Genomic DNA, 13,643 nt, shown 5'->3' with positions numbered 1-13,643 from the left:
TAACTCACCATTGCATTTGTCTTTTTCTTGTCTGATGTCGAGGTTCTTCCTAATTGCAAAAAAAACAAAACAAATCAATCAGTAAGACAGAAAAACTAGATCAACGTCACACTGGAGACGAACAGCAGCATCTGAGACAGAAACTCATTGAGATTTTACTGTTGCAGATTGAAGCAGAACAGAGAAACTCAAATAACTTTAATTATAAATTTATTTCAACAGATAATAAATGATCAAACCTCGTCTCTTGCATCTTAATTTACACACAGTCAGAGTGAATCCACCAATCAGCAGCAGACTCACACACACACAAATAATGATGATCATGGAGAAACCTGAAAATAAAACACAAACACACACAGAGATGTACAGGATTACAATAATACACAAATATTCAAATATATGACATTTAATTTCAGCCCTTTTCTATCCAACATAAATGTCTGTTTTAACACTTATGGATAATACATATTCAACAATTTTAAGTACAAACATTTGATATAAATGAAACACACTATATTGCTAAAAGTTTTGGGATGTCTGCCTTTACATGCACATGAATTTTAATGACATCCCATTCCTGATCCGTAGGGTTTAATATGGAGTTGGCCCACCCTTTGCAGCTATAACAGCTTCAACTCTTCTGGGAAGGCTCCACAAGGTTTAGGAGTGTGTTTATGGGAATGTTTGACCATTCTTCTAGAAGTGCATTTGTGAGGTCAGACACTGATGTTGAACGAGAAGGCCCGGCTCGCAGTCTCCGCTCTAATTCATCCCAAAGGTTGGGTTGAGGTCAGGACTCCCAGTCAGGCCAGTCAAGTTCCTCCACACCAAACTCGCTCATCCATGTCTTTATGGACCTTGATTTGTGCACTGGTGCACAGTCATGTTGGAACAAGAACATCCCCAAACTGTTCCCACAAAGTTGGGAGCATGAAATTGTTCAAAATGTCTTGGTTTTGCTCAAACATTAAGTTCTCCTTTCACTGGAACTCAGTGGCCAAGCCCAACCCCTGAAAAAACAACCCCACACCATAAATCCCCCTCCACCAAACTTTACACTTGGCACAATGCACTCAGGCAAGTACCGTTCTCCTGGCAACCGGCAAACTCAGACTCAAAACCCATTCCATGAAGCTCTCTACGCACTGTTTGTGAGCTAATCTGAAGGCCACACGAACTTTGGAAGTCTGTAGCTATTGACTCTGCTGAAAGTTGATGACTTCTGCGCACTGTCACTGCATGCGCTGATCCCACTCTGTGATTTTACGTGGCCATCCACTTTGTGGCTGAGTTGCTGTTGTTCCCAGTTGCTTTGCTAACTTTGTTATGATACCACTAACAGTTGACTGTGGAATATTTAGTAGTGAGGAAATATCACAAATGGACTTATTGCACAGGTGAAAACCTATCACGGTACCACGCTTGAATTCACTGAGCTCCTGAAAGTGACCCGTTCTTTCACAAATGTTAGTAGAAGCGTCTGCATACCTAGGTGCTTGATTTTATAAACACCTGCAACTGCTGATAAAGCACCAACTTAATGAAAGTCAATGGTCAAGAGTCCAACTAAAGCAAACACTGATCTCCATGATGGTGACCTCAAACAAAACATTTTCAGTAAGACATCAACATCTAAACCTCTGTTAATTCTCAATAAGATCTTCTGTAGATGTATGACAGAAATAAAGTCAGTCTGGTTAGTAATAAGTGAAGCTGGTAATGCTGTTTGTGGAGTTGTTTCATCAGATCTTGAGAGAGTTAATGTCTTGTATCTTCAGTTCATCTAAGGCTGTGTCTGAATAAAGTTGTAGTTTGTGTTCTTATTACTCTTTCGAAAGATGTTTGAAAGAATGTTTCAGGAACATCACACTAACCTTTAAATAACATTCTAGTAACATTAAGGAAACTGGACATTTTTATGTTCTTGGAATGTTAGAAATCAACTTTTCCTTTTAAATCAAAATTAAGTTGAAAGAACGTTTGAGGACATTAAACCTTTTAAAACACGTCCCTTTAACGTCCCTTTGGATTTTTTTTTATGTTCCCAGAACCAACACTGAATATTTGGAGAACGTTCTTATAACAAAAGTCTGTTAGCTGGGGTGATACTAAGACCGGTTGTCCCAAGTCTAAGTCTGGTGGTTCCTGAGATCATTCCTCTGTCTACGGTGCTTCTTGTAGTCACCACCACTTGTATCCACTACACACTCTCCCAGAGGTGGCGACGTCTACTACAGATCCTCTCGAGGTTGCAGCGTCTGCTCCTGAACCCTCTGCCTAACCTGTTAAGACCAAGGAGGCCAACTGTGAACAATCTGTGCTCCCTGTCAAGGCTAAAGAGGCCGCCTCCAAACTCCCTGTCTGTCCTGTCACAGCCAAGGAGGACATCCATGTTTCTGCTGCGCCATGGCCTCCCAATCCACCAAATCCACCATGGTGGTCTCCTGCTCTACTGAGGTGGTGGTCATCTACTACCCAGTGGCTCCACTTTGGTGGTCTCCATCTCTGCTTGTCCTGTCATGGCCACCTGGTCTTCCATGTTCTTGTTCTCTGTTCCAAGGTCCAGACACATCATTGCTCCAAAAGCCCACCTTTGCTCAACGGTCCATGATCTAAGTCACTATAGAATGACCTTCTCAATGTCACTCTGGTAGATCCGCCCCTGAGTGATTGTTCAAGTGCTGATAACTGAATATTTAAATCTGACCCTCAGACAATGCAATTAAAATAAACGTTCTTACCCTTTTTGACAGTGATAGTGACTTTAGTGGTGATGTGAGATCCACACCAGTATATCCCAGAATCCTCTTCTCTCAGATCAGTGATGTTTACAGTAAAGACTCCAGTAGAAGCTTCATCACTGAAAGAGAATCGATCATCTCTGATCGTCTCCAATGAAACTCCATCCTTCACACACATGGAGGGTTCATGTGCTTTGCAGAAGCATTTCTGATGTTCATCATGATGTTTGCACTGGATTGACACGTCGTCTCCTTCATACTTAGTCAAGTCCAGCTCTGGAAATATTAGAAATATAAGAACATCAATTCACAGCCATAGTTTCACATATTCAGATGTATAAACCTTCCTCACCCTCGTTCATGATGACGATCAGATGAGTGTAAAGATAATTCACGTCTCTCTCTAATGTCACTGCACACCAGTATTTCCCAGCATCCTCTGCTGTCAGTCCAGTGATGGTCCCAGTGAAGACACTTGCAGTGACGTCATCATTCAGAGTCAATCTGTCAGTATTGGTCTCTTTCTCTTCTCTCACAGTATTTCTATCTCTAGTGGAGCACTTCCCCTTACAGAGAGACTTTGACTTTGATTTATAGATTGAATCATAAGGGCAGAAGATCTCAGCAGATTCTCCTTCACGTCTCACTACTGGAGCCACTGCAAACAAACACAGACATTTAACACACATGATTCTGAATATACTGTATTTACTACAATGAAATCATCTGAATTCACTCACTGAAGAGGTTGAGCTGAATTTTGTTGGTCAGGGAGATGAAAGTCAAATGTGTGTCTCTGGTCTCTGCTCCACACCAGTAAACTCCAGCATCTCTCACGCTCACATTACTGATGCTCACTGTAAAAACTCTCTCTTCATTTCTCTCAGATGAAGGACTCATTTCTGTCACTGCAGATGTGCTCAATGTCTGGCAGATGTGATCATCAATCTCTTTGCAGAACTTAACGTCATGTTCCTCTGGGATCTGACAGGTGATGTTGACTTCTTCACCAAGATGAGCAGATTTAGTCACAAACTTTGCATCTGTAAAGCAGGAAAAAATACATTTAAAGCAGAAGAAATATATTTACAATGATTCTTCCTCTCTGAACATCCATCTGATTCTTTACAGATGTATTTTGACTTGGTTTTGTGTTGAGGATGTTCACACTTGATCATCATACGACCTTCTGAGTGGCCAGTCGCTCTAGACACGCCCACTTTAGCTGTCAGTCACAAATATCATTAAACCACAAAGACAAATTGTAATTTTTTGCCAGATTTGATTGAGAGTTTGTTGCACTTACTAATACGTAGATGAACAGTATTAATAATGGAGTAACTGAACGAGTGTCTGTTGATCCAAACTCCACATAAATAAACTCCTCCATCATCTGGAGTCACAGCAGTAATTCTCACAGTCATGAGTTTATAATGTCTGTCATTAGAGAAACTGAATCTCCTGTTCTTCTTCCATGTGCTGTTAATCATCGTCTCAATAGAGTCTTTTCCTTCTTTGAATATGATCTTAGGATCATTAATATGATTCTGTGAATATTCACAGCTGAAGGTTGCAGTTTCTCCAACATTCACCATCACTCTCTTTGACACGTTACAACAGGAATCTGTTATAAAAAATGAAATAAGAAATAAATATATTTTATGAATATAAAAGCTTTGAAATTATCAGTAGTTTTACTACACAAAAACTTCTATCTTAAAATGGCCGACCTTCTTCCACATTCAAAGTCATATTGATGGACCACTGGCCTTCAACTCTAATCTGGTATCTTCCGGCATCGTGTTGGTTCAGTTCTCTGATGTAGATCATGAGATTTTGCACGTTGTTTTGAAACAGTGTGAATCGTCCTTCCTTAATCCATGCATGTTTCTTATCATACAATATAGTTTTCCACTCAGATAATGTATGCATATATTTAGTAGAGTTACTGAACCAAGTCTTCTGTGAATCAACAAGAAGACTTCCTCCAGAATATCCAGTGACACTGACGCATCTCACTGCACCTGTCAATCAGATTGATACTGTGATCAGAAACCTCATGAACAGAAAACAGCATCATTACTGCAGTGATGAAAGAGAAAAGCTCTGACCTGAGATCAGGGAGAAAGTGAAGAAGATGAGGAGGATCTTCATTGTGAGTTGAGTTCAGTCTTCTTTATGCTGAATGTTCTCTGTGTGAATCTCTCTGTCTCTACATATGTCTGCTTTAGATCCTTCCTCTTTCTTCAGCTCTTTATCAGTAATGATCAGCTTTACTGGCTCCTCCCACCATCAGCACTGACTGAATATTACATTAATCACACTGAAAGAGCGCCACCTAGTGGAGGTTACAGTGTCTGATACTGAGAGCTCATACAGGCTTCATCTTCTCTATAGAAGGACAAATGACACTGAACATAATTAATCTGCATTATTCAAATCTTCCTCTAGAGGGCGACAGTATAATCTACATGTAATGTGTCTATAGGTGGCCTCAGTAAATTTACAAGACACTTTCAAGAATAAAATGAATTAAAATAAAAGGTTAAAACAACAAAGCATAATGAAAATGCTAAAAATGCAAGATTTAGTGCAAAATATACCATACACAACTGACATAATTCATACATCAGGATATGCTGAGTTACAAAGGCTGATTCACTCTCTACAGAAACATCTTGATTGATTTCATGTCTTTATGAAACAGCTTCATCTTCCTGAGACTCTGGGGGAAAAAATGCATTGTATACTTTGTTTTTTGACATCTTTATCAGCAGTCTAGTGAAGTCAGCTTTATTTATGAAGCAAGTTATGCAGTTCAGATTGTTTCAAAGCAGCTTTACATGGATCATATGGAAAATAGGAAAATACTGTTAGAAACTTTAACAGTTTTTAGGAGCACAGTAAATTCCCCGGTGTTAAATTAACATCGCTCATTGATTAATTGAGTGATGATTGAGCATTAGTGATGAACACCTGATAATAACAAGCAGAATCACTGAAGGAAAGAGAAGCAACAAGAACTACAGTACAACTGACTTCCAGCCGTAGTCTTAGCGGCTGTTTACACGACACCATTTTCAACTAAAAATGTGAAAATTTTTGTGCTTTTTGGCCGTTCATTTACACGACAGCAGCGTTTTGGGTGTCTGAAAATGCAAACTTTTGACTGCACACCAGTCAATCTCGCAAATATCTAATGGTGACCAAACATTTTCAATAAAACATCAACATCTAAACCTCTGTTTACTCTCAAAAAGAACTGTACTTCTGCCATGATAACTCTTGGAGTGATTGGCATGGTATTGGATATGACAGTGTTAATATGTTTGGCCTTAGTGGAATAGATCTGCTACACTGCTTCTGCTGTAGAGCAAGTACAGAGACTTGCTACTGCCCATACACACACGACACGCTGCCTTCCTGAACTAACACTGCGCTCAATTTATGACTGCATTTGGTTGAACTTATTAGCAAAAATAGTTTTGAGATTTCACTTCCCTCTAGCAAATATTACAGATGACCTGATTAAATCATTTTGAAGGGAGAGCTGTGATATATTATAAATATTTTTATTTTTCATATATTAAACAAATGCACATTATGTTTTATGGAGTGGAAAGTCTGTGCCCATCGATACTGAGATAAACATCCTGTTCTTATCATACATACAGGAGGCTGAAGGGTTTCTGGGTTTGACCCACAGAAGATAAATAGAGCAAAAGAACCACAAGCTGAAGAACATCTCATGCTGTTGATCTTTAACTGACCACAGTTTTAAACAACCCTGCAAACACAAAGACATTTACAAACAAGTCTCTTTATCTAAGTAAAGAAAAAATACTGGGCTAAAGATCATGTTTCTGAAATACACACTTCAGATTTTTACTAACAAAAAGTCGACGTGTCAACTGATTGGGATTACGTTTAGGGAGCCTGTCATCTTCGAGTATTGTTTAAATGAGCCAATGTACATTGCATCTCGCGCTCCGCCCCGCAGCTCGGGTATAAACACAGAAACGGATGCACACACCACTTGTCTTTCTCTTCGGAACCGATCAGCGTTGATTTCTCTGAAGAGTGCTGTTGTTTACAACGAGCGATCATGTCAACGAGCGATCATGTTCTTCTAGGAGCGAGTGCAGCGGTGATTGCGAGCTTTGAGCTCTCAACTGCTGTTTTAACAGCATCACATTTTTGTGTTTGTTGACGGCTGGTCCCATACACAAAATAAATATATTTGAAATATATTTTCTAAATATAGTTTTGGAATATATGCAAATATCTGATATTGGCCCAATAAATATATTTTAGTTCAATATATGTAAATATATTTTCATATATGTTTACATATATGTTCATATATGTTTTCACTTTTGCAAATTGTTTCATTTGAAATTTAAAAAGTTAACATTTTCACAAACAACACATTTTCATTTATTTTTTTAGATAGACCACTTAATCTGTGGATAGTGCTCTACCACTTCCCCCGGCCACATTTTTCCTACTGGTCGGGGATCGAACCGGTAACCCTTCAGTTACAAGCCTGAAGCCCGAAGCCCTATCAGTAGGCCACGGCCCTTTACTAACTTTATTGGTCTAAAATGACAATTTTATGTAGGAAAGAACACACAGAATGCAGAGTTTTTTCCCCTATTTTTACAGAATTGATTACAGTTATTTAAAGCGACACTATGTAACTTTTCAACCTTCATAATATATTTCCAAGATCCTTGTGATGGTACATCGACTTACAATAGGTTGAATGACACGTCTGCCATAGCCTGACAGGGTCTGTATCGCTTTTACTGGCACTATGTAACTTCGGGGTTCGGGTAGTAACCAGAGCACAAAAAGAACTACAAAATTCGACTGCTTTACGGCAGTGGCGGATGCAGAACGTAACAGATGGGTGGGCCTGGATTAAGTCGAGGTGGGCCTGAATCTATGGGTGTTCCGAAATCAAGGCTGGGTTTCCCGATAACGGTTGTCTCTTAGCACGCTACGAAGACTCTTAAAGGGGGTCGCACACCGGACGCGCAGCTCAGCGCCGCGCCGCGTCTAGGACAACTTTCACCTGAAAATCCGATAACATCAGCAATTTTCTGATTTCTGTAAATAAATATAAAACTAAATGTATATTGCAGCACAGGGTGAAGTCCGTATATACAACTGGGCTGCGTTTCCCAAAAGCATCGTAAGCCTAAGAAGTTGATCGTAAAAACGATCGTATACACGACTGATCTTAATATTCTGGGCCCGGTTCCCCAAAACGTTCTTATCGCTAAGTAGTTCTTAACCTATTCCTTAACCTCTCTCTTAACGTTATGGCACGATTCCCGACACGTTCGTGCGCCAAGTAGGCTATATCTTCTGTAAGTCACACTTTCGTAAGGTTGGTCTGGACCACTCTTAGCTTTACCTCATCACTGTTGCAGGTCTATATGAAAATAATTCAGAAGTTTTAATACACACAGACAGTTCATTTAGGCTAATTCAAGTGTTTTCATGCAAAGAATAAAATTGTCAATCACACTGATTGTTGTTAGAATTTTAATTATATTATTATTATATATTATATTATTAATTTAATAAAAGAGCGCAGTGAAATAGGCTACTGTCAGTTAAGTTCTATTCGGACGCTAATATTGTTTCTCATGGGCTCGTCCGGTATTTTAAACATTTACAGGGGTAAGTCGGTGATTTTAGTGCCGTCCAAATCCATAATATCAGTGTTTTTTCTCACCCAACCCGCGTAAAAATTCAAAATTCACTGTTTAAATCCTTTTTGATCACTGCCGAGCACCGTACGTGACGTACACTTTTATTACTGAAATGCTTGAAAGTATTTACAAGAACAATATTTCATCGCAGCTTCACCTCAGCGAACAAACATGGGAAAGAGAAGAAAGCACATACAAATTTAAATTAGGTTATTTATATATGGCAGCAATTAGGTTATAAGGTTATTATGGCAGCAATATATGATACAATTTTAAAATATGTAGGCAATGCTATTATAGGCTATTATAGTTTGGATGACTTTTTATAATATCCTATGAGTCCTAATAAATGGAATTTCAACTATTTCTGAAGTGCTTATTTTATAAAGAACACCGCTTTCTCACATAAACAGCCCCTGCAAGAGAGAATAACTGATTCTCGAGCCATCGATATCAGCAGATTCAGCACCATCGCCACGGACAGCACCGGGTAACGTCGCACGTAAGAAGGTATATCTTAAGCAGCTTCCTAAGGTATAGTTCGGGGAACACGCCTAGCAATGGTATACCTTCAGTTAAGTTATACCTTAAGAGTCTTCGTAGCGCGCTAAGAGACAACGTTATCGGGAAACTCAGCCCTGGAGTAATCGTACATCCCCAAGTGCATCGTAAGAAGACAGATTTATGAGGACACCTGTAGGACAACCGGCAGATTACACCTTTAACTTTATTCAAATGCAATGTGATTATAATTTAAGCTTTTGATTGTACTTTATTGTACACTTTATCACTCTTTTTTTGTTGTTGGTTAAATTAATGTATAAATTAAATAATTAAAAAGGTCAGAAAACAAAACAAAAAAAATAGAAATAATTTAATCTAATAATTTTAATCAAAATTAAATGAACAAAAAATAAATAAAATAAATCCTTTAAATCTGTTAAAAATGACATCTTTGTTTCGCTCTATCTCCTCTAAAAGGACATTAATTTCATATTTTTGAAAGGTATCTTTTCTTGTTTTTTGTTTTGTTTTGTTTTTCAGCCATTTTGTCAGTGCCACCACCTGTAGGTGCTTTATATAGACTTGTCTTGATTGCTAATCCACAACAGATGACAATTATTAGGTTAAACGTTCAGAATACGATTCCATATAAGGTTATATTTCAGCACTTCGCGAATGGACAGCGACTCTTAAGTAGCACGTAGAGCGCGTTCTCGCGCGTTCATGTTAAGTGCATTTTTGGGAAACGCTCGTGGAATTGCTGCGAGCGTTCGTAACCTTGCACGTAGAGAGCGCTCTTAAGAGCTAAGATACATCATTATCATTATCCACAGATTGGTCCTCCAAATAATTATTAATCTCAATACGAGGTTTTTTTTTTTTTAAATGAGTGAGAGTAACTTGTTTTGCCATACTAAAAAATCAAGATACCGTACACTTCTAGCGAATGTTATAACCGTTGGTTGTTCGCGTCATAGATGGTTCGCGCCAGATTACAAATGAGCGTGCTACGATGTTGCATTGACCAATGAAAACATGTCACCAACACACTTACATTTTAAATAGTTATCAGGCTTACTTATAATTTTACTGTTTTTAACATAACATGTTATAGATGAAATACACCACATAAATTAGTATCCATGTTTAACAATACAGAGTAGTATTTTATTTTATTTTTTATTTCTGATTGGGCCCGCCCACAGCTCCGCGCCTGCTTTACGGCATACGTCACTTCCCCCACCACTTCCTCAAAATTTGGACGTGAGAGGCCAACCAGCGTTTGTTTTCGGCTTTCGTGCGTATGTTTTTGTCATGGGGGCTGTTTACACCTGGCCACTTCATGCATTTTCTCAGATCGATCGTGAAAAGTCCAGGTTTAAATGCCCTCCAAAACGCATTTGAGACGGATTTGAATCCGATCCCTCAAACCACTTCAGGAGGAGATCTGAGACGCATTCCAGACGAAACTGGACAAGTGTAAATGCATATGGTTGTTGAAACCACATATGTAAATTGTACTCCTCCCAAAAATGCAAAAACAAACACACAAAAAAAAAAAAAACGTGTGAGAGCGTGTTATAGGCTATATGTTATATCCAGATATGACGACGCGCTGGAACACGCATCACCGCAGATGAGCAACTGCATCTGGTTTTATATTGTTTGATTATCGCAAATCAAAGTGAAAGTAAGTCGCAGACGCTTAACACACAATCTTCATCATTAAAAGTAAAGAAACGAAATGATCTTACGAGGGCTGTTACTGCTCTCTCTTATTGCGGTCTTTGATTTTGAAATTTTAGCTGATGATCTATAAAATGCAGCTCATATCTGTTGCTTTCGGTGACGTGAACTCCATTAAATCTGCATATAGCGCGAGAACTGAAGATCGAATTTAAATCCGTTTCGCAAAAATACATTTATGTGACCAGGTGTAAATGGAATCGTTTTGATAAATCAGCTATGCCTCACGAATTAGTTTGCCAGCTGAACTCAGGTGTTGTGAGGTGTATTTAGTCCTGAGGGATATCAGACGACGCTGTTGATTGATTCCTGTGATTATCATGAGAACAGATTTCAATATCTCACACAATTATCATAAATAAGCCTAACGTAGAGGTTGTATAGTGTAAACGAGCACAATTTGCAAACTATTATGATAAATTGCAATAATCATGTCTAATGACATCATAACGGCCAATGTTATTAAATAATGCAACGTCAACTTAATTGATGTTATCTGGCATTTTGTAATGTTTACATTCCAATAAAAACAACACAAATTAAATTATACAGTAGGCCTAGACTATAGACTATTTACTTGTGATTTAGCTGCAATCATGTAAAAATGTTATAATATATTTACGACAGTGCAAGTATTCCACAGCGACTCTAGGGGTCGCTGTTTGACAAAAACACAATTTCTACTTAGTGTGGCTTTAATAGTGTGTGTATGCAGTGTTAGACACTGAGTTCTATCTATTGTTTAAGTGCACTTCACTGTTGGAGTGTCACTGTTATACTTGCATCATTAATATTGGGCATATTTTCAATATTTAAATGACTTCAGGGAAGATGTCAATAAAACAACAATAAATCTAATAATTGCACTTAGTGTTAGGTACGTGCCACCTAATATGGCCTAATAGTCCTAGGAAAGCAACTATCTGTCATTTTACATTGCAGTCATTTAAATGTAAGGGACTGTTCGTTTTTTATTTAAGGGGCCACCGGAGGAGTTTTGAGATCTGTTGTCAAAAAAGACATGACCTTCGCCAGCAATACATTTTTCTATGACCCTCCAAAATGTTTGTGAAAAAAGGCATGACCCTCCCCGATATTGATTAGCCTACTTCTGTACTGGTTTGCGCTTGGCAAAGATGTTCAGATAGCCATTGTTTTTTTTTTTAACCATAAACTCTTGCTTTCTCATCTTACTAGGGCTGTAACGATAGACCAAACCTACGATTCGGTTCGTATCACGATTTTTGATTTTAGATTTGAAAAAAATCATGTTTTCGGTGCTGATGGTGAACATGTGGGTGGCGCTGCCAATAAAGCATCTAAAAGCTGTCACAAAGAACCAGCAAAAGTAATGATTATTAATATGTCAAATATAGCAAGGAAACATTTTAATTGTTTATTAATAAACAAGTGTTTTCTGTGTCGACTGCAAAGATGAAGTTGACGATGCGTCGCGATCTTCTCAGAACGCGCCAGAGAGAAATGCACATTTCATAAGCAGAAAGCAGTCTGTTTTCCTTCGTTTTGAATTGTTCTGTTTAAAAGTAGACATTTCAAGCTTTCTATATAGTTCTCAGGTCTGTGAGGCAAGTAGCATAGGCTACCCTACGCTGAGTTTCGGTTCATTTATGAGACAAGAGTCCAGTTCACTCGCCCACGCCTCCGTGATTATCTATTTTCTACTATATTTACTTCTTATTTATTAAATCAAATAATAAAAAAACGAAATTCACTTTAAAGAAAGGCTTTGTGCTTTCTGTTTGAGGTCTCTGTGAAATTTTTAAAGTCGCTTTCAGAGCAGTCATGTCCGTAATGTAGAACTGTCACGCCCGTAACATTGTTTTGTTTTTTTCACATAAATGCGAACACGAAAAATAAAATAAAAATAATATTTTATGTTCTGTGGAGGCCGATCTTTATTCATCCGGTGGGTATATATCTTTTGGTTTGCACAGTGTAATTTATAGAAGAATTACTAAAACATATTTTGCCACCTAAAAGTTAAAGATTTTTTTGTGTCACGTCATGTCACATGTGTATTTCCCTCATATTAAATATAAAATGTAATGTGTAGACTGATATTTTTCTAATGTCTTGACTCCAAAATATTGGTATTAAATGCATTTTCTGAGAATTTATATTTCAAGTTTTGACTGCAAATGTTACGTCTATAACACTGGAATCGCCTAATTTTAACGAATTTATCCTCAACTAGTTTTTGTGGTGTAGGTCTACGTATTTTATAATGTTAACTTAAATAATACTAATAGTAATTTAAAGATGTGGTAGCCCTACATCTTACACATCGTGGAAACAAAATAAGAATGGAACTAAAATATGGTAGTATCACGCTACAGCGCACATTCTATCAGCAGCAGTTCTGGCGCCTCAGTCGCAATACTGTAAAACTGTGCAATGTTAATGCAGTGGTAGAGTTACACTCACAGGACACTGTGCACTTATTCGCAATCACAAAAGTTCATTATTTGCTCGTGCTTTAAAGCTTTGCCGGGTAAACATTTCATTGGCATTCTGTTCTGACATGATGCATTTTTTCTAAGCGCGAACTGAAGTGCGCGCGCACTGTCAAACAGCGCCAAACTGGATTTTTGTTGGGTCAGACCCATCTGATATCGAAGGGGGGCTGATAACGCGAGATCAACATGGAGCTAAATGGAAAAAAATATCACCAAACAAGCCACTTTGAAATGTTGCTGTTTTCATATAAAAGTTGGGTGACCCTCCCCCTAGACTAAAAAAAGTTGAATGACCCTCCCCTCAACAAAGAATAAAAAGACATGACCCTCCCCTATTTTCCTCCGGTGGCCCCTTCCATAAATACCGAACGGTCCCTAAGTACAGTATTTATTATAGACCCTTTTTTAGCAAGCTAAACATTTTATGACCATATATTTTGTCCTATATT

The sequence above is a fragment of the Leuciscus leuciscus genome, assembly GCF_965113295.1.
Source record: "Leuciscus leuciscus genome assembly, chromosome: 3".
Taxonomy (NCBI): domain Eukaryota; kingdom Metazoa; phylum Chordata; class Actinopteri; order Cypriniformes; family Leuciscidae; genus Leuciscus; species Leuciscus leuciscus.
Note: the sequence above shows the minus strand (reverse complement) of the source record.